Source organism: Callionymus lyra, chromosome 17, assembly GCF_982586985.1.
Source record: "Callionymus lyra chromosome 17, fCalLyr1.hap1.1, whole genome shotgun sequence".
Classification (NCBI taxonomy): domain Eukaryota; kingdom Metazoa; phylum Chordata; class Actinopteri; order Syngnathiformes; family Callionymidae; genus Callionymus; species Callionymus lyra.
Genome location: NC_141834.1, coordinates 21608317 through 21629053, shown reverse-complemented (window position 1 = coordinate 21629053; position 20737 = coordinate 21608317).

The window sequence follows — 20737 nt, the reverse complement described above, 5'->3', positions numbered from 1 at the left end:
CTCACTTCCTGTTCTCGCTACTTCCTACTATCCAGGAAATCTGACAAATCCGTGAACACATGACCTCACTTCCTGTTCTCGCTACTTCCTACTATCCAGGAAATCTGACAAATCCGTGAACACATGACCTCACTTCCTGTTCTCGCTACTTCCTACTATCCAGGAAATCTGACAAATCCGTGAACACATGACCTCACTTCCTGTTCTCGCTACTTCCTACTATCCAGGAAATCTGACAAATCCGTGAACACATGACCTCACTTCCTGTTCTCGCTACTTCCTACTATCCAGGAAATCTGACAAATCCGTGAACACATGACCTCACTTCCTGTTCTCGCTACTTCCTACTATCCAGGAAATCTGACAAATCCGTGAACACATGACCTCACTTCCTGTTCTCGCTACTTCCTACGATCCAGGAAATCGGACTCATCCGTGAACACATGAGCTCATTTCCTGTTCTCGCTACTTCCTACGATCCAGGAAATCGGACTCATCCGTGAACACATGAGCTCATTTCCTGTTCTCGCTACTTCCTACGATCCAGGAAATCGGACTCATCCGTGAACACATGAGCTCATTTCCTGTTCTCGCTACTTCCTGTCAGTATGCAAGGAAATCAGACTCATCCGTGAACACATGACCTCACTTCCTGTTCTCGCTACTTCCTACTATCCAGGAAATCTGACAAATCCCTGAACACATGACCTCACTTCCTGTTCTCGCTACTTCCTACAATCCAGGAAATCGGACTCATCCGTGAACACATGACCTCACTTCCTGTTCTCGCTACTTCCTACGATCCAGGAAATGGGACTCATCCGTGAACACATGACCTCACTTCCTGTTCTCGCTACTTCCTGTCAGTATGCAAGGAAATCAGACTCATCCGTGAACACATGACCTCACTTCATGTGCTCGCTACTTCCTACGATCCAGGAAATCTGACAAATCCGTGAACACATGACCTCACTTCCTGTTCTCGCTACTTCCTACGATCCAGGAAATGGGACTCATCCGTGAACACGTGACCTCATTTCCTGTTCTCGCTACTTCCTACGATCCAGGAAATCGGACTCATCCGTGAACACATGAGCTCATTTCCTGTTCTCGCTACTTCCTGTCAGTATGCAAGGAAATCAGACTCATCCGTGAACACATGACCTCACTTCCTGTTCTCGCTACTTCCTACTATCCAGGAAATCTGACAAATCCGTGAACACATGACCTCACTTCCTGTTCTCGCTACTTCCTACGATCCAGGAAATCGGACTCATCCGTGAACACATGACCTCACTTCCTGTTCTCGCTACTTCCTACGATCCAGGAAATCGGACTCATCCGTGAACACATGACCTCACTTCCTGTTCTCGCTACTTCCTACTATCCAGGAAATCTGACAAATCCGTGAACACATGACCTCACTTCCTGTTCTCGCTACTTCCTACGATCCAGGAAATCGGACTCATCCGTGAACACATGACCTCACTTCCTGTTCTCGCTACTTCCTACGATCCAGGAAATGGGACTCATCCGTGAACACGTGACCTCACTTCCTGTTCTCGCTACTTCCTACTATCCAGGAAATCTGACAAATCCGTGAACACGTGACCTCACTTCCTGTTCTCGCTACTTCCTACTATCCAGGAAATCTGACAAATCCGTGAACACGTGACCTCACTTCCTGTTCTCGCTACTTCCTACTATCCAGGAAATCTGACAAATCCGTGAACACGTGACCTCATTTCCTGTTCTCACTACTTCCTACGATCCAGGAAATCGGACTCATCCGTGAACACATGAGCTCACTTCCTGTTCTCACTACTTCCTGTCAGTATGCAAGGAAATCGGACTCATCCGTGAACACATATGTAAAATAAAACTTTGAATGATTGTCTTTCATACTCACTATTGTAATATACACCATGAAATAACTTTGAATGAAAATAAAATGTATTTTTTAAATATCAGCTGCTATTGAATACAGTGTCGCGATGTAACGTTATATCGATATAGGACACGTGAGTCCAATCTATCCTGGACTGTGAACACTTCCTGATGTCGCTCACGAACAAATACCGCGATTTAAGAGGTAAAATAAAATTTCGCTCCTAAAGAAAATCGTCCTCCCGTCGGTTCAGACGCGTGTACTTTAACGCTCGTATCCTGCTAGCATTAGCTTCTTTTTCCATTGTTTGAAATTTGTACAATTATAAAGTTTGGACATTCCAATGACTTTAGACCCCCCGATCACATCGTCCTACATCTTTAGATGCAGAGAAGTCAGGAAGTCTATTTTTTTTAAAACCGCTCGAGTAAAAGTAGTTGAAAAAATGTTGCAAAATAAAAGTATTTGAGAAGTAAGTGAGGAGGTTTGACATCAGGGAGACAAACCAGGCCAAAGAAAGATGTTTTGTACTTGTTTTTTGTGTTTTTTTCTCCAACTGTGTGAATCTTTCACTGACGTCGATGCTAAAGGTTAGAAAAGAGGAATTTTCTGGCAGAAACGTTTTTAAATCCATCGTCTACCTGAGAAGCTAACGGAAGGTACTTGAGCTGTGTCTCAAATCACATACTTGTGTACTTTAGCTTAGTATCTGTAGTGCATAAGTGTGTCTCAATTCTAAGTGTGTGAATGTAGTGCTCCATACACACTAGATTGACACTAAAACGCCCACAAAACTGAGTATGGATCAGTGGACACTGTATATACAGTATATATATATATATATATATATATATATATACTGTATATATATATATATATATATATATCAATATTTCTCATATTTCTTGATCCAAACCAAACGTGCTGCCAGCAGGTGTCAATTGTTTTCTTTTAATTCAATTCGCTTTTCTCAGAACAATATCATTTAACCTTTTTTTTTTTACGATACATTCTTTTCAGATTAATTTTTTCTTTTTTTGTTAAACTTACAATTTGTTTGTGTTTCTGAATTTTCAGACTCAACTTGTTTTTTCCCTCAGCATACTGAAATATGTATATATATCGATTTATATATATATATATATATATATATATATATCGATATATATACATATATATATATATCACCATGATTTTGCAGGATTTTATCTTATTTTAATTTGAATTGCAACACAAAAATGAACAAACTGTCAACTGTTAGATGTTGATTTTAATTCTTAAAAATCATAAACGAACTTATATATTTCAATTAGTATTTTTTTTTGTTTTTGCTTTCAAATCACATTTTCTGTTTGTTCCTAGTTCAAAAATGTTTTATTTAATTGAATATCTTTTTTTTTTCAGTTTTTTTTCGATAGTGTAGTAAATAGTAGAAGAAGAAGAAGCTGTCGTGTCATTTCCTGCTAGTTTGTAGCAGCAGAGTTTGATTTGAGACATACTATCTATATATATATATATATGTATATACTACACTGTACATAACTTGCATGCCTCTTTGTTTCTATTTTCTTCTATCTATCCATCCATCCATCCATCCATCCATCCATCCATCCATCCATCCATCCATCCATCCATCCATCCATCCATCCATCCATCCATCCATCCATCCATCCATCCATCCATCCATCCATCCATCCATCCATCCATCCATCCATCCATCCATCCATCCATCCATCCATCCATCCATCCATCCATCCATCCATCCATCCATCCATCCATCCATCCATCCATCCATCCATCCATCCATCCATCCATCCATCCATCCATCCATCCATCCATCCATCCATCCATCCATCCATCCATCCATCCATCCATCCATCCATCTATCTATCTATCTATCTATCTATCTATCTATCTATCTATCTATCTATCTATCTATCTATCTATCTATCTATCTATCTATCTATCTATCTATCTATCTATCTATCTATCTATCTATCTATCTATCTATCTATCTATCTATCTATCTATCTATCTATCTATCTATCTATCTATCTATCTATCTATCTATCTATCTATCTATCTATCTATCTATCTAATCTATCTATCTGTGGAGTATTAGTTACTAGTTAGTACGTACACTATCCTGATGATACTAACCAGTACCAAGAGAACCCTGTCATGTCAAGATTATTCTTTTAAGTTAAAAAAAAACATTCAGATGATAATAATAATAACTTTTTGAATGTTTAACAATATTGTGACGACACTAGTGTAGACCAGCGCCCCCTTCAGTTCACATGTTGTCAACGGATGATTGACAGTCCAACAGGAACGTAAAGATCGACTTGAAACGAAAATATCTTTGACTGAAAAGTCTTTATTGATTTGGTGTGAGTTACGATTGCGATGTTTTGAGTGTGTTCGCGCCTCGTTCTTATGACACATTTACGACGCGGCGAGGTCGTAAATAAACGCGGTAATCGCCGCCGTCCACCCACACCGGCTGCAGACGCTAACCTGCTCGCGCACAAGCTAGGCTTTGTTCGCCAGAGAGTGAGGACTAAATTACCAGGTTGGTGGACGGAGGCTGTCGCGCAGGAATGAAGAGCAAACTTTTCTTTTCTTCTCTGAAAGTATGTCGACTTCAAAGCCACAGCGTTTGTTTGGACCTTGAAGCACGAGCTTCATCTTCAGGGATGAACACGTGGAGCTGAAAACACTGTACTGGTGACATGTTGCTCTCACCCTGGCTAGCTGGGAGGGATCCAGTATAAAGTTTGTATCAATAAATCCTGAATAAAGAAGTGAAAAATGAATATTCAGTGTCGAAAATTGTTGGATTACAGTTGAAAATTGTTTGATTATAGTTGAAAATTGTTTGATTATAGTTGAAAATTGTTTGATTATAGTTGAAAATTGTTTGATTCTAGTTGAAAATTGTTTGATTCTAGTTGAAAATTGTTTGATTACAGTTGAAAATTGTTTGATTATAGTTGAAAATTGTTTGATTCTAGTTGAAAATTGTTTGATTACAGTTGAAAATTGTTTGATTATAGTTGAAAATTGTTGGATTATAGTTGAAAATTGTTTGATTATAGTTGAAAATTGTTGGATTATAGTTGAAAATTGTTTGATTATAGTTGAAAATTGTTTGATTATAGTTGAAAATTGTATGATTATAGTTGAAAATTGTTTGATTATAGTTGAAAATTGTTTGATTATAGTTGAAAATTGTTTGATTATAGTTGAAAATTGTATGATTATAGTTGAAAATTGTTTGATTACAGTTGAAAATTGTTTGATTATAGTTGAAAATTGTTTGATTATAGTTGAAAATTGTTTGATTATAGTTGAAAATTGTTGATTATAGTTGAAAATTGTTTGATTATAGTTGAAAATTGTTTGATTACAGTTGAAAATTGTTTGATTATAGTTGAAAATTGTTTGATTATAGTTGAAAATTGTTGATTATAGTTGAAAATTGTTTGATTTCAGTTAAAAATTGTTTGATTATAGTTGAAAATGGTTTGATTATAGTTGAAAATTGTTTGATTTCAGTTAAAAATTGTTTGATTATAGTTGAAAATGGTTTGATTATAGTTGAAAATTGTTTGATTTCAGTTAAAAATTGTTTGATTATAGTTGAAAATGGTTTGATCATAGTTGAAAATTGTTTGATTTCAGTTAAAAATTGTTTGATTATAGTTGAAAATTGTTTGATTTCAGTTGAAAATTGTTTGATTATAGTTGAAAATGGTTTGATTATAGTTGAAAATTGTTTGATTTCAGTTAAAAATTGTTTGATTATAGTTGAAAATTGTTTGATTATAGTTGAAAATTGTTTGATTTCAGTTAAAAATTGTTTGATTATAGTTGAAAATTGTTTGATTTCAGTTAAAAATTGTTTGATTATAGTTAAAAATGGTTTGATCATAGTTGAAAATTGTTTGATTTCAGTTAAAAATTGTTTGATTATAGTTGAAAATTGTTTGATTATAGTTGAAAATTGTTTGATTGCAGTTGAAAATTGTTGGATTATAGTTGAAAATTGTTTGATCATAGTTAAAAAAATTTGGATTACAGTTGAAAATTGTTTGATTATAGTTGAAAATTGTTTGATCATAGTTAAAAAAATTTGGATTACAGTTGAAAATTGTTTGATTATAGTTGAAAATTGTTTGATTATAGTTGACAATTGTTTGATTATAGTTGAAAATTGTTTGATTATAGTTGAAAATTGTAAGTAAGTAAGTAATATTTATTTATATAGCGCTTTTCCAGACCAGGGTCACAAAGCGCTTTAACAATCAAAACAATACTCAAAAAAGTATATACTTTAAAGATCAAGATTGTTTGATTATAGTTGAAAATTGTTTGATTATAGTTGAAAATTGTTTGATTATAGTTGAAAATTGTTTGATTATAGTTGAAAATTGTTTGATTATAGTTAAAAAAAATTTGGATTACAGTTGAAAATTGTTTGATTATAGTTGAAAATTGTTTGATTATAGTTGAAAATTGTTTGATTACAGTTAAAAATGGTTTGATTATAGTTGAAAATTGTTTGATTATAGTTAAAAATTGTTTGATTATAGTTGAAAATTGTTTGATTATAGTTGAAAATTGTTTGATTATAGTTGAAAATTGTTTGATTACAGTTGAAAATTGTTTGATTATAGTTAAAAATAGTTTGATTATAGTTGAAAATTGTTTGATTATAGTTGAAAATTGTTTGGTTCTAGTTAAAAATAGTTTGATTATAGTTGAAAATTGTTTAATTATAGTTAAAAATGGTTTGATTATAGTTGAAAATTGTTTGATTATAGTTGAAAATTGTTTGATTATAGTTGAAAATTGTTTGATTACAGTTGAAAATTGTTTGATTATAGTTAAAAATAGTTTGATTATAGTTGAAAATTGTTTGATTATAGTTGAAAATTGTTTGATTCTAGTTAAAAAATAGTTTGATTATAGTTGAAAATTGTTTAATTATAGTTAAAAATGGTTTGATTATAGTTGAAAATTGTTTGATTACAGTTGAAAATTGTTTGATTATAGTTGAAAATTGTTTGATTATAGTTGAAAATTGTTTGATTAAAGTTGAAAATTGTTTGATTTTAGTTGAAAATTGTTTGATTATAGTTGAAAATTGTTTGATTAAAGTTGAAAATGATTTGATTATAGTTGAAAATTGTTTGATTATAGTTGAAAATTGTTTGATTCTAGTTGAAAATTGTTTGATTCTAGTTGAAAATTGTTGGATTATAGTTGAAAATTGTTTGATTATAGTTGAAAATTGTTTGATTACAGTTGAAAATTGTTTGATTATAGTTGAAAATTGTTTGATTATAGTTGAAAATTGTATGATTATAGTTGAAAATTGTTTGATTACAGTTGAAAATTGTTTGATTATAGTTGAAAATTGTTGGATTATAGTTGAAAATTGTTTGATTAAAACTCCATCAAAGCAGATTGATGATGAAAGACGACGTGGTGCAACAACTGGTGTCAAAGGTCAAAGGTCACCGGATCATATCTCCACGGCGATACTCGTCTGTTTTCTTCTTCCTCAGATTAACATCCGTCTTGTCGGCGACGCTCCTCAATAAAGTTTTATAATTTACGGTGCGGCTCCTGCCTTTACTTTGTGTTGATAATTGGATGCTATTGAAAGGATGAGTTTCATTGATCCGCGAGCCTTCGTGAAGATCTTCAGCGTGAGCCGCGGTCGATGCCGGTGAATCTTCTGCTTTTTTATTTACTTCTGTCCGCATTGATTGAAACATGCAATAGTTCAGCGGCCATTATCACACTGACGCCAAGTTCCTCTGTCTCTGCTTGAAGAAGCTGCCGCGCTCTCGGCAATATCTCACTCCGGGGCCGGCGCTCCCATCTTCCCCTTTCTAACTAATGAGTTAAGAGTATTGCTATGACCTGTAAACATCAATCATGGCCGCCGGCGCCGACAGTGACGAACTGCCGCGGCCGCACAAATGAAATGAAAGTATACGACGACGGACGCCGGAGTCACATCCTCGCCGTCCAATCAATGCTCTCGTTCATCCCGGGCGGCGTTTTTACTTTTTTTTAATCCTCCCGCCGCCGCTCGCCTCGGCCTCGCCCGGCGCTTCCCATCGTCTTCCTCCGTTTCCATATCTCGCCGCCGCCCGCGGCAAGATGGCGGAAAAGGTCAGCGTCCCGTCCTGATTGAATGTAATCAGTGTGTACTTGTTATTCGCGGCGGCGGCTCCTTTATTTGCTGGCCCCGGAAGTTAATTTCCCAGGTGACCTTTGTGTAGTAACGCAGTATTATCTGAGCTTCACTCGCATCACTTATAAGTTTATTTGCAAGGATCAGATCGAGGGAATCAAAGCTTTTCTCCGTTTCATTATCTGATGGACGCCACAATGGCTGCTGATAATTAATGATTGTGTATCTGGGATCTGAGGCTCCTGGAGGAAGAAAAGATAAATAATTACAATAATGCTGATGGAAGTCAAGGTCAACTTTGTGTTGCATCGATTCGTTTGTCGTCGTTAGTTTTTGTGTTTTGTTGTCTATGTGACGAAAAAACATCTCATGACCAGTTACTGAGGTGTGTGTTTGTCAAGAGTGTGTTGATACGTATCATGATACAACAATATATAGTGTAGTAACAAGGATATATGTGTAGTATTGTAGAGTACTTGACTCTGGTGTTGTGATAGTGTAGTAACAAGTATATATGTGTAGTATTGTCCAGTACTTGACTCTGGTGTTGTGATAGTGTAGTAACAAGTATATATGTGTAGTATTGTCCAGTACTTGACTCTGGTGTTGTGATAGTGTAGTAACAAGTATATATGTGTAGTATTGTCCAGTACTTGACTCTGGTGTTGTGATAGTGTAGTAACAAGTATATATGTGTAGTATTGTCCAGTACTTGACTCTGGTGTTGTGATAATGTAGTAACAAGTATACATGTGTAGTATTGTTCAGTACTTGACTCTGGTGTTGTGATAGTGTAGTAACAAGTATACATGTGTATTATTGTCCAGTACTTGACTCTGGTGTTGTGATACTGTAATAACAAGTATATATGTGTAGTATTGTCCAGTACTTGACTCTGGTGTTGTGATAGTGTAGTAACAAGTATACATGTGTAGTATTGTTCAGTACTTGACTCTGGTGTTTTGATAGTGTAGTAACAAGTATATATGTGTAGTATTGTCCAGTACTTGACTCTGGTGTTGTGATAGTGTAGTAACAAGTATATATGTGTAGTATTGTCCAGTACTTGACTCTGGTGTTGTGATAGTGTAGTAACAAGTATATATGTGTAGTATTGTCCAGTACTTGACTCTAGTGTTGTGATAGTGTAGTAACAAGAATATATGTGTAGTATTGTCCAGTACTTGACTCTGGTGTTGTGATAGTGTAGTAACAAGTATATATGTGTAGTATTGTCCAGTACTTGACTCTCGTGTTGTGATAGTGTAGTAACAAGTATATATGTGTAGTATTGTCCAGTACTTTGATAGCGATTAATCAGCCATTAATACCGATTAATAACAATTAATCCGCCTTGCATAGCGATTAATCAGCCTTTAATATCGATGAATCATGATCGATCAGCCTTTGATAACAATTAATTAGCCTTTTTTAGTGTTTAATTATGATTAATCAGCATTGAATAGCAATTATTCATGATTAATCATCCTTTAATTCAATTTATAACGATTATTCAGCCTTTGATAATTAATCACATTATTTAACAGTGTTTAATCACGATTAATCACAGTATTTGATAGTGTTTAATCACGATTAATCACAGTATTTGATAGTTTTTAATCAAGATTAATCACAGTATTTGATAGTGTTTAATCATGATTAATCACATTATTTAATAGTGTTTAATCATGATAAATCACAGTATTTAGTAGTGTTTAATCACAATTAATCACAGTATTTGATAGTGTTTAATCACAGTATTTGATAGTGTTTAATCACGATTAATTACAGTATTTGATAGTGTTTAATCACGATTAATCACAGTATTTGATAGTGTTTAATCACGATTAATTACAGTATTTGATAGTGTTTAATCACGATTAATTACAGTATTTGATAGTGTTTAATCACGATTAATCACAGTATTTGATAGTGTTTAATCACGATTAATTACAGTATTTGATAGTGTTTAATCACGATCAATTACAGTATTTGATAGTGTTTAATCACGATTAATTACAGTATTTGATGGTGTTTAATCACGATTAATCACAGTATTTGACAGTGTTTAATCACGATTAATCACAGTATTTGATAGTTTTTAATCAAGATTAATCACAGTAATTGATAGTGTTTAATCATGATTAATCACATTATTTAATAGTGTTTAATCATGATAAATCACAGTATTTAATAGTGTTTAATCACAATTAATCACAGTATTTGATAGTGTTTAATCACAGTATTTTATAACTGGATATATTGAGGTGTGTAAACAGAGCAGATTCTTTGTCTTCATGTAAAAGCATCAAAAGTGCAGTGAAAACACGTAGAACTCGCTCGTTAGCGCTGAAGCTAATTGGTCGATGTAAAAAAACCCGAGTCGACTCAAGTTCTGTGTTGTTGTCACAGGTTTGCACGAACAAGCGTCACCTGACACTGTCGTTTCCTCTTAATCCTCACCTTCTCTCCACTGGATCCTTTGAATCCAGCGGCGCTTCTGAGACGCGGTGAAAAGCTGCGTCTATTTACACTGAAGCCGCACATGAAAGCTGGCGAGGCCTGAGCGCTGGAGGCCGCACTGAATGCTTTACTGACCCGAGGAATCTCTTTTATTGCGGCTCTTTGTGCGTCTCCCTCGGCTGCTCCGTCAGCCTTTCAGACTCCGTGGCAGCCACCGACATTATATCCTGGATAGGCAGGACATTCATGCCTTTTTAACCCATTGTCCTTCCCCCCGGGGTGAGGGCCCAGAGCGGGATGTGAGAACCCCAGGCCCGGCATTGTTGTCCCTGGACGCTCTTCACACACCCGGCGGGGAACTTCCTTTCTGGTGTCACCGAAACCTGTGTGGTGTAATCCTCAGCCTCCCGCTGAGCAGGATGGGAAGGTTATTAAAAGTGCGTCTAATGTCTCGTTAATAAATCGCTTCCATTTTACGCTTCATTTCGAGGTAATCGTGTTGCGAGTGTGTATGGGAAGGAATTTGTTCGGAAGAAAGAGCTGCTGCTGGCGATCACAGATCCATTAGAGGCCACAAGAATGTTGGATTTCACTGGAAAATCGTTTGATTTCACTGGAAAATGTTGGATTTCAATGGAAAATGGTTTTGATTTCACTGGAAAATCGTTTGATTTCAGAGGAAAATGTTTGATTTCAATGGAAAATGGTTTTGATTTCAGTGGAAAATCGTTTGATTTCAGAGGAAAATGTTTGATTTCAATGGAAAATGGTTTGATTTCAATGGAAAATTGTTTGATTTAAATGGAAAATTGTTTGATTTCAGTGAAAATGGGTTTAATTACAGGGGAAAATGGTTTGATTTATTTGGGAAATTATTTGATTTCAGTGGAAAATGGTTTTGATTTCACTGGAAAATCGTTTGATTTCACTGGAAAATGTTTGATTTAAATGGAAAATTGTTTGATTTCAGTGGAAAATTGTTTGATTTCAGAGGAAAATGTTTGATTTCAATGGAAAATTGTTTGATTTCAATGGAAAATTGTTTGATTTCAATGGAAAATTGTTTGATTTCAGTGGAAAATTGTTTGATTTCAACTGAAGAATGTTTGATTTCAGTGGAAAATTGTTTGATTTCAACTGAAGAATGTTTGATTTCAGTGTTTTAATTTCAGGGGAAAATGGTTTGATTTATTTGGGAAATTGTTTGATTTCAGAAGAAAATTCTTACATTAAAGTTCCTTCAAACTGTTTTGTATTAACTGTAATCAAACAATGACCAGTGTGTTGTGAACATTATGACCAGTGTGTTGTGAACATTATGAACAGTGTGTTGTGAACATTATGAACAGTGTGTTGTGAACATTATGACCAGTGTGTTGTGAACATTATGACCAGTGTGTTGTGAACATTATGAACAGTGTGTTGTGAACATTATGAACAGTGTGTTGTGAACATTATGAACAGTGTGTTGTGAACATTATGACCAGCGTGTTGTGAACATTATGACCAGTGTGTTGTGAACATTATGAACAGTGTGTTGTGAACATCATGACCAGTGTGTTGTGAACATTATGAACAGTGTGTTGTGAACATTATGACCAGTGTGTTGTGAACATTATGACCAGTGTGTTGTGAACATCATGACCAGTGTGTTGTGAACATTATGACCAGTGTGTTGTGAACATTATGACCAGTGTGTTGTGAACATCATGACCAGTGTGTTGTGAACATTATGAACAGTGTGTTGTGAACATTATGACCAGTGTGTTGTGAACATTATGACCAGTGTGTTGTGAACATTATGAACAGTGTGTTGTGAACATTATGACCAGTGTGTTGTGAACATTATGAACAGTGTGTTGTGAACATTATGACCAGTGTGTTGTGAACATTATGAACAGTGTGTTGTGAACATTATGAACAGTGTGTTGTGAACATTATGAACAGTGTGTTGTGAACATTATGACCAGTGTGTTGTGAACATTATGAACAGTGTGTTGTGAACATTATGAACAGTGTGTTGTGAACATTATGACCAGTGTGTTGTGAACATTATGACCAGTGTGTTGTGAACATTATGAACAGTGTGTTGTGAACATTATGAAGAGTGTGTTGTGAACATTATGAACAGTGTGTTGTGAACATTATGACCAGCGTGTTGTGAACATTATGACCAGTGTGTTGTGAACATTATGAACAGTGTGTTGTGAACATCATGACCAGTGTGTTGTGAACATTATGAACAGTGTGTTGTGAACATTATGACCAGTGTGTTGTGAACATTATGACCAGTGTGTTGTGAACATCATGACCAGTGTGTTGTGAACATTATGACCAGTGTGTTGTGAACATTATGACCAGTGTGTTGTGAACATCATGACCAGTGTGTTGTGAACATTATGAACAGTGTGTTGTGAACATTATGACCAGTGTGTTGTGAACATTATGACCAGTGTGTTGTGAACATTATGAACAGTGTGTTGTGAACATTATGACCAGTGTGTTGTGATCATTATGACCAGTGTGTTGTGAACATTATGAACAGTGTGTTGTGAACATTATGAACAGTGTGTTGTGAACATTATGACCAGTGTGTTGTGAACATTATGACCAGTGTGTTGTGAACATTATGACCAGTGTGTTGTGAACATTATGAACAGTGTGTTGTGAACATCATGACCAGTGTGTTGTGAACATTATGAACAGTGTGTTGTGAACATCATGACCAGTGTGTTGTGAACATTATGACCAGTGTGTTGTGAACATTATGAACAGTGTGTTGTGAACATCATGACCAGTGTGTTGTGAACATCATGACCAGTGTGTTGTGAACATCATGACCAGTGTGTTGTGAACATCATGACCAGTGTGTTGTGAACATTATGACCAGTGTGTTGTGAACATTATGAACAGTGTGTTGTGAACATCATGACCAGTGTGTTGTGAACATTATGAACAGTGTGTTGTGAACATCATGACCAGTGTGTTGTGAACATCATGACCAGTGTGTTGTGAACATTATGACCAGTGTGTTGTGAACATTATGACCAGTGTGTTGTGAACATTATGACCAGTGTGTTGTGAACATCATGACCAGTGTGTTGTGAACATTATGACCAGTGTGTTGTGAACATCATGACCAGTGTGTTGTGAACATCATGACCAGTGTGTTGTGAACATTATGACCAGTGTGTTGTGAACATTATGACCAGTGTGTTGTGTACATCATGACCAGTGTGTTGTGAACATCATGACCAGTGTGTTGTGAACATCATGACCAGTGTGTTGTGAACATCATGACCAGTGTGTTGTGAACATCATGACCAGTGTGTTGTGAACATCATGACCAGTGTGTTGTGAACATTATGAACAGTGTGTTGTGAACATCATGACCAGTGTGTTGTGAACATTATGACCAGTGTGTTGTGAACATTATGAACAGTGTGTTGTGAACATCATGACCAGTGTGTTGTGAACATTATGAACAGTGTGTTGTGAACATCATGACCAGTGTGTTGTGAACATTATGAACAGTGTGTTGTGAACATCATGACCAGTGTGTTGTGAACATTATGAACAGTGTGTTGTGAACATTATGAACAGTGTGTTGTGAACATCATGACCAGTGTGTTGTGAACATTATGACCAGTGTGTTGTGAACATTATGAACAGTGTGTTGTGAACATCATGACCAGTGTGTTGTGAACATCATGACCAGTGTGTTGTGAACATTATGACCAGTGTGTTGTGAACATCATGACCAGTGTGTTGTGAACATCATGACCAGTGTGTTGTGAACATTATGAACAGTGTGTTGTGAACATCATGACCAGTGTGTTGTGAACATTATGAACAGTGTGTTGTGAACATCATGACCAGTGTGTTGTGAACATTATGAACAGTGTGTTGTGAACATTATGAACAGTGTGTTGTGAACATCATGACCAGTGTGTTGTGAACATTATGACCAGTGTGTTGTGAACATTATGAACAGTGTGTTGTGAACATCATGACCAGTGTGTTGTGAACATCATGACCAGTGTGTTGTGAACATTATGACCAGTGTGTTGTGAACATCATGACCAGTGTGTTGTGAACATCATGACCAGTGTGTTGTGAACATTATGAACAGTGTGTTGTGAACATCATGACCAGTGTGTTGTGAACATCATGACCAGTGTGTTGTGAACATTATGAACAGTGTGTTGTGAACATTATGAACAGTGTGTTGTGAACATTATGACCAGTGTGTTGTGAACATTATGAACAGTGTGTTGTGAACATTATGACCAGTGTGTTGTGAACATTATGACCAGTGTGTTGTGAACATTATGACCAGTGTGTTGTGAACATTATGACCAGTGTGTTGTGAACATCATGACCAGTGTGTTGTGAACATTATGACCAGTGTGTTGTGAACATTATGACCAGTGTGTTGTGAACATTATGACCAGTGTGTTGTGAACATCATGACCAGTGTGTTGTGAACATTATGAACAGTGTGTTGTGAACATCATGACCAGTGTGTTGTGAACATTATGAACAGTGTGTTGTGAACATCATGACCAGTGTGTTGTGAACATCATGACCAGTGTGTTGTGAACATTATGAACAGTGTGTTGTGAACATCATGACATGTGTGTTGTGAACATTATGACCAGTGTGTTGTGAACATTATGAACAGTGTGTTGTGAACATCATGACCAGTGTGTTGTGAACATCATGACCAGTGTGTTGTGAACATTATGACCAGTGTGTTGTGAACATCATGACCAGTGTGTTGTGAACATCATGACCAGTGTGTTGTGAACATTATGAACAGTGTGTTGTGAACATCATGACCAGTGTGTTGTGAACATCATGACCAGTGTGTTGTGAACATTATGAACAGTGTGTTGTGAACATTATGAACAGTGTGTTGTGAACATTATGACCAGTGTGTTGTGAACATTATGAACAGTGTGTTGTGAACATTATGACCAGTGTGTTGTGAACATTATGACCAGTGTGTTGTGAACATTATGACCAGTGTGTTGTGAACATTATGACCAGTGTGTTGTGAACATCATGACCAGTGTGTTGTGAACATTATGACCAGTGTGTTGTGAACATTATGACCAGTGTGTTGTGAACATTATGACCAGTGTGTTGTGAACATCATGACCAGTGTGTTGTGAACATTATGAACAGTGTGTTGTGAACATCATGACCAGTGTGTTGTGAACATTATGAACAGTGTGTTGTGAACATCATGACCAGTGTGTTGCGAACATTATGACCAGTGTGTTGTGAACATTATGAACAGTGTGTTGTGAACATTATGAACAGTGTGTTGTGAACATTATGACCAGTGTGTTGTGAACATCATGACCAGTGTGTTGTGAACATTATGACCAGTGCGTTGTGAACATCATGACCAGTGTGTTGTGAACATTATGACCAGTGTGTTGTGAACATTATGACCAGTGTGTTGTGAACATTATGAACAGTGTGTTGTGAACATTATGACCAGTGTGTTGTGAACATTATGACCAGTGTGTTGTGAACATCATGACCAGTGTGTTGTGAACATTATGAACAGTGTGTTGTGAACATTATGACCAGTGTGTTGTGAACATCATGACCAGTGTGTTGTGTCCAGACTTGTGTATGAAAGAGCTTCACGTGGATCCATTAGAGACGAGACCCTCACATTAAACGGGGGTCACAGACGAGGTGCAGTGATTGCTGCAGGAGAGATATTTAAACAGGGTCCGGACCAGAGGTTCTGACTAATGGTGACTCGCACGTTGACCCGCCGCGGGCTGCGTCGAGGCGGTAGCTCCATAAAGCAGAGGTCAGTGGAGTGAGAGTGTGGAGGGGTTAGAGAGCAGGGGTCCCCACAGATCACCATGATGCTGAGGGCCACTGAGGGACCTGGAGCTGAGGTTAGAGAGGCTGCAGACCGCTGGGTAATCCCATTATCTGTGTGTGTGTGTGGGTGTGTGTAGTTGTGGGTGTGTGTGGGTGTGTGTGTGTGTGTGAGAGCATCAGTTGTGTGTCTGCGTGGGTGACCCGAGAAAGACATTAGCTGCCCCCGGGGGTCAAAGGTCAGAGGAGATTTAAATATAAGAGAAGCATTTATCAAATATGAGCGTCTTTGCTGGCACTTAACGTGAGTAACAACCTGTCAATCATCCTCCGTCACTTCTCCTCCGTCACTTCTCCTCCTATCATCCTCCGTCACTTCTCCTCCGTCACTTCTCCTCCTATCATCCTCCGTCACTTCTCCTCCGTCACTTCTCCTCCGTCACTTCTCCTCCATCACTTCCCCTACGTCACTTCTCCTCCGCCACTTCTCCTCCGCCACTTCTCCTCCGTCACTTCTCCTCCGTCACTTCTCCTCCTATCATCCTCCGTCACTTCTCCTCCGTCACTTCTCCTCCGTCACTTCTCCTCCATCACTTCCCCTACGTCACTTCTCCTCCGCCACTTCTCCTCCGCCACTTCTCCTCCGTCACTTCTCCTCCGTCACTTCTCCTCCGCCACTTCTCCTCCGCCACTTCTCCTCCGTCACTTCTCCTCCGATCATCCTCCGTCACTTCTCCTCCATCACTTCTCCTCCGTCACTTCTCCTCCATCACTTCTCCTCCGTCACTTCTCCTCTGTCTCTTCTCCTCCGTCACGTCTCCTCCTATCATCCTCCGTCACTTCTCCTCCGTCACTTCTCCTCCGTCACTTCTCCTCCGTCACTTCTCCTCCTATCATCCTCCGTCTCTTCTCTTCCGTCACTTCTCCTCCTATCATCCTCCGTCACTTCTCTTCCGTCACTTCTCCTCCTATCATCCTCCGTCTCTTCTCTTCCGTCACTTCTCCTCCTATCATCCTCCGTCACTTCTCCTCCGTCACTTCTCCTCCGTCACTTCTCCTCCTATCATCCTTCGTCACTTCTCCTCCGTCACTTCTCCTCCTATCATCCTCCGTCACTTCTCCTCCGTCACTTCTCCTCCGTCACTTCTCCTCCATCACTTCTCCTCCATCACTTCTCCTCCGTCACTTCTCCTCCGTCACTTCTCCTCCGATCATCCTCCGTCACTTCTCCTCCGTCACTTCTCCTCCGATCATCCTCCGTCACTTCTCCTACGTCACTTCTCCTCCGTCACTTCTCCTCCGATCATCCTCCGTCACTTCGCCTCCATCACTTCTCCTCTGTCACTTCTCCTCCGTCACTTCTCCTCCAATCATCCTCCGTCACTTCTCCTAAGTCACTTCTCCTCCATCACTTCCCCTACGTCACTTCTCCTCCGTCACTTCTCCTCCGTCACTTCTCCTCCGATCATCCTCTGTCACTTCTCCTCCATCAATTCTCCTCCTTCACTTCTCCTCCGTCACTTCTCCTCCGTCACTTCTCCTCCATCAATTCTCCTCCTTCACTTCTCCTCCGTCACTTCTCCTCCATCACTTCTCCTCCGTCACTTCTCCTCCATCACTTCTCCTCCATCACTTCTCCTCCGTCACTTCTCCTCCGTCACTTCTCCTCCGATCATCCTCCGTCACTTCTCCTCCATCAATTCTCCTCCGTCACTTCTCCTCCGTCACTTCTCCTCCATCACTTCTCCACAGTCACTTCTCCTCCGTCACTTCTCCTCCGATCATCCTCCGTCACTTCTCCTCCGTCACTTCTCCTCCGTCACTTCTCCTCCGTCACTTCTCCTCCGATCATCCTCCGTCACTTCTCCTCCATCAATTCTCCTCCTTCACTTCTCCTCCATCACTTCTCCTCCGTCACTTCTCCTCCATCACTTCTCCTCCGTCACTTCTCCTCCGTCACTTCTCCTCCGTCACTTCTCCTCCGTCACTTCTCCTCCGATCATCCTCCGTCACTTCTCCTCCATCAATTCTCCTCCGTCACTTCTCCTCCGTCACTTCTCCTCCATCACTTCTCCTCCGTCACTTCTCCTCCGATCATCATCCGTCACTTCTCCTCCATCAATTCTCCTCCGTCACTTCTCCTCCATCACTTCTCCTCCGTCACTTCTCCTCCATCACTTCTCCTCCATCACTTCTCCTCCATCACTTCTCCTCCGTCACTTCTCCTCCGTCACTTCTCCTCCATCACTTCTTCTCCATCACTTCTCCTCCATCACTTCTCCTCCGTCCATCCTCAGTCAGACATCTGATCATCTGGAAATCACGTTTTAACTGGTATTGAATTTGGGATCAGACGACCACATGGATCCATTGAGCTTTTGAAGGATTTGTCACAGCACTTTCTTCTTCACTCCTACGTGTTGATAAAGATCAAAAAGATCTTTATTACATTTACATTTTAAAACACTTTATTCTGTCAATATCATTTTAGGGGACATTGTTAATGCAAATAACATCTTTTTATGGAGATTTAATTAATTTACGCAACAATTTTTGGTTAAAAAAAAAACCTTTTAGGTAAAACCTGTGCCAAGTGAGGCCCGGGGTCCACAGGCGGCCCTCTGACTCCATCTATGGCCCTCATCTGTCAAAATAAAACTATAAAACTGACCGTTTAGCAAAAGTTTTTTCAACAATTTCATAACGAGTTCAACTCAACAAATCACTTTTTATTCTCTTTGTTTATATTTGACTTTTCTTTTCATAGTGTTTTTAAATGAAGTGTATTTACAATTACATACTTTACAACTTATTTTATGCCATTAGAACCCTTTGATGTACTTTATTGCGAATCTGAAAATATATAAAATGTAAAAAAAAATCATAAAAGAATAAAAAAAATTGGACGGTAAACAAAACTCTGACTAAACATTTTCATCCCTTTAATGGTTAATTGTTCGATACAATAATAAATATACACCTTATCAAAGTAAAGCGTTCTAGAAAGTCATCTTCATCTAGTACTTCGTCGGGTCGTACAAGAGTGGCAGTAAACAAGGAAGTTCTTCTCTCTCTGAGTACTTGAGTTAGAAGCTGCAGATATGAATGGAGGTGTCAGAACCTGTCAGAGGATCAACTGTCGGCTCATGATCTGCCACAGATGTCAGTCATTAGTCAGAGTAATTGACGAAAGACGCGCTCGTGAAATTAACAATACATGTTGTTGCCTAGTTTGTCTCAATTATCGCTCGCGGCCCAAGTTTCCGGGCGAGCGTCGGAACATGGCTGACAGCTGCCGAGACGTCCTCCTGATCCGCTCGTGGTTCCAGCTCCATTATGTGCGACTGTCGATGCTGGACTTGTGCGAGTGTAAGTGCGGCAGTTATGGACAACAAGAAGCGATCACTGATGCTGAATAGAAGGCAAATACTAAAGAGGGTCAGATGTCAATGGCAGCGAGACTGTTTGCTGTTGTCAATAATGGATCCTGTGGCGGGCGGGGGGGCGTGATGTGGTGGATAGAGGCGCTGAGGCGTGAACGTCATGGACCGAGAGCAGCAGAAACATGTGGGAGATCAGGGAGCGAGTGGAAGGAGAAGATCTCAGGACTTTCATTTTTTTATGTTTTAATCGTTTCTTTAAAAACAAAACCCTCCACCGAGGTGTTCACCGTCTCTCTGCTTTTATAAATAAAGTTACATCTATGTATATAGGAGAGCACTGACACGGGGCACACCTCTGCCAAGGGCCTGGTTTTAAAGAAAATAAACGAAGAATTTTAGCTAAAAACCAGTTTAAACGAGTGCACCTTTAGCTATTGTTGTGTTCTTGTATTCTAATGTTTAAACAGTGTGTAGCGAGTACCTTGAGTTATACATCCAGATGAAAGTACACAACTAGTATCCCGTAGTGACTCTTAGGAGCACATTTTGTGTTGATGCTACTTGGAAATGTCCCTCGACTCACTTTTAAAAACATCTTGAATTCATGGGTCTCGACCAACAACACCCACAATACACTGCAACATGTGAATCTTTCCAGTAGAGCTGCAAAAACAAACTGAGTAGTTTGAAGTGCTTTAAGTACTTGACTCTGGTGTTGTGATAGTGTAGTAACAAGTATATATGTGTAGTATTGTCCAGTACTTGACTCTGGTGTTGTGATAGTGTAGTAACAAGAATATATTTGTAGTATTGTCCAGTACTTTACTCTGGTGTTGTGATAGTGTAGTAACACGTATATATGTGTAGTATTGTCCAGTACTTGACTCTTGTGTTGTGATAGTGTGGTAACAAGTATATATTTGTAGTATTTTCCAGTAC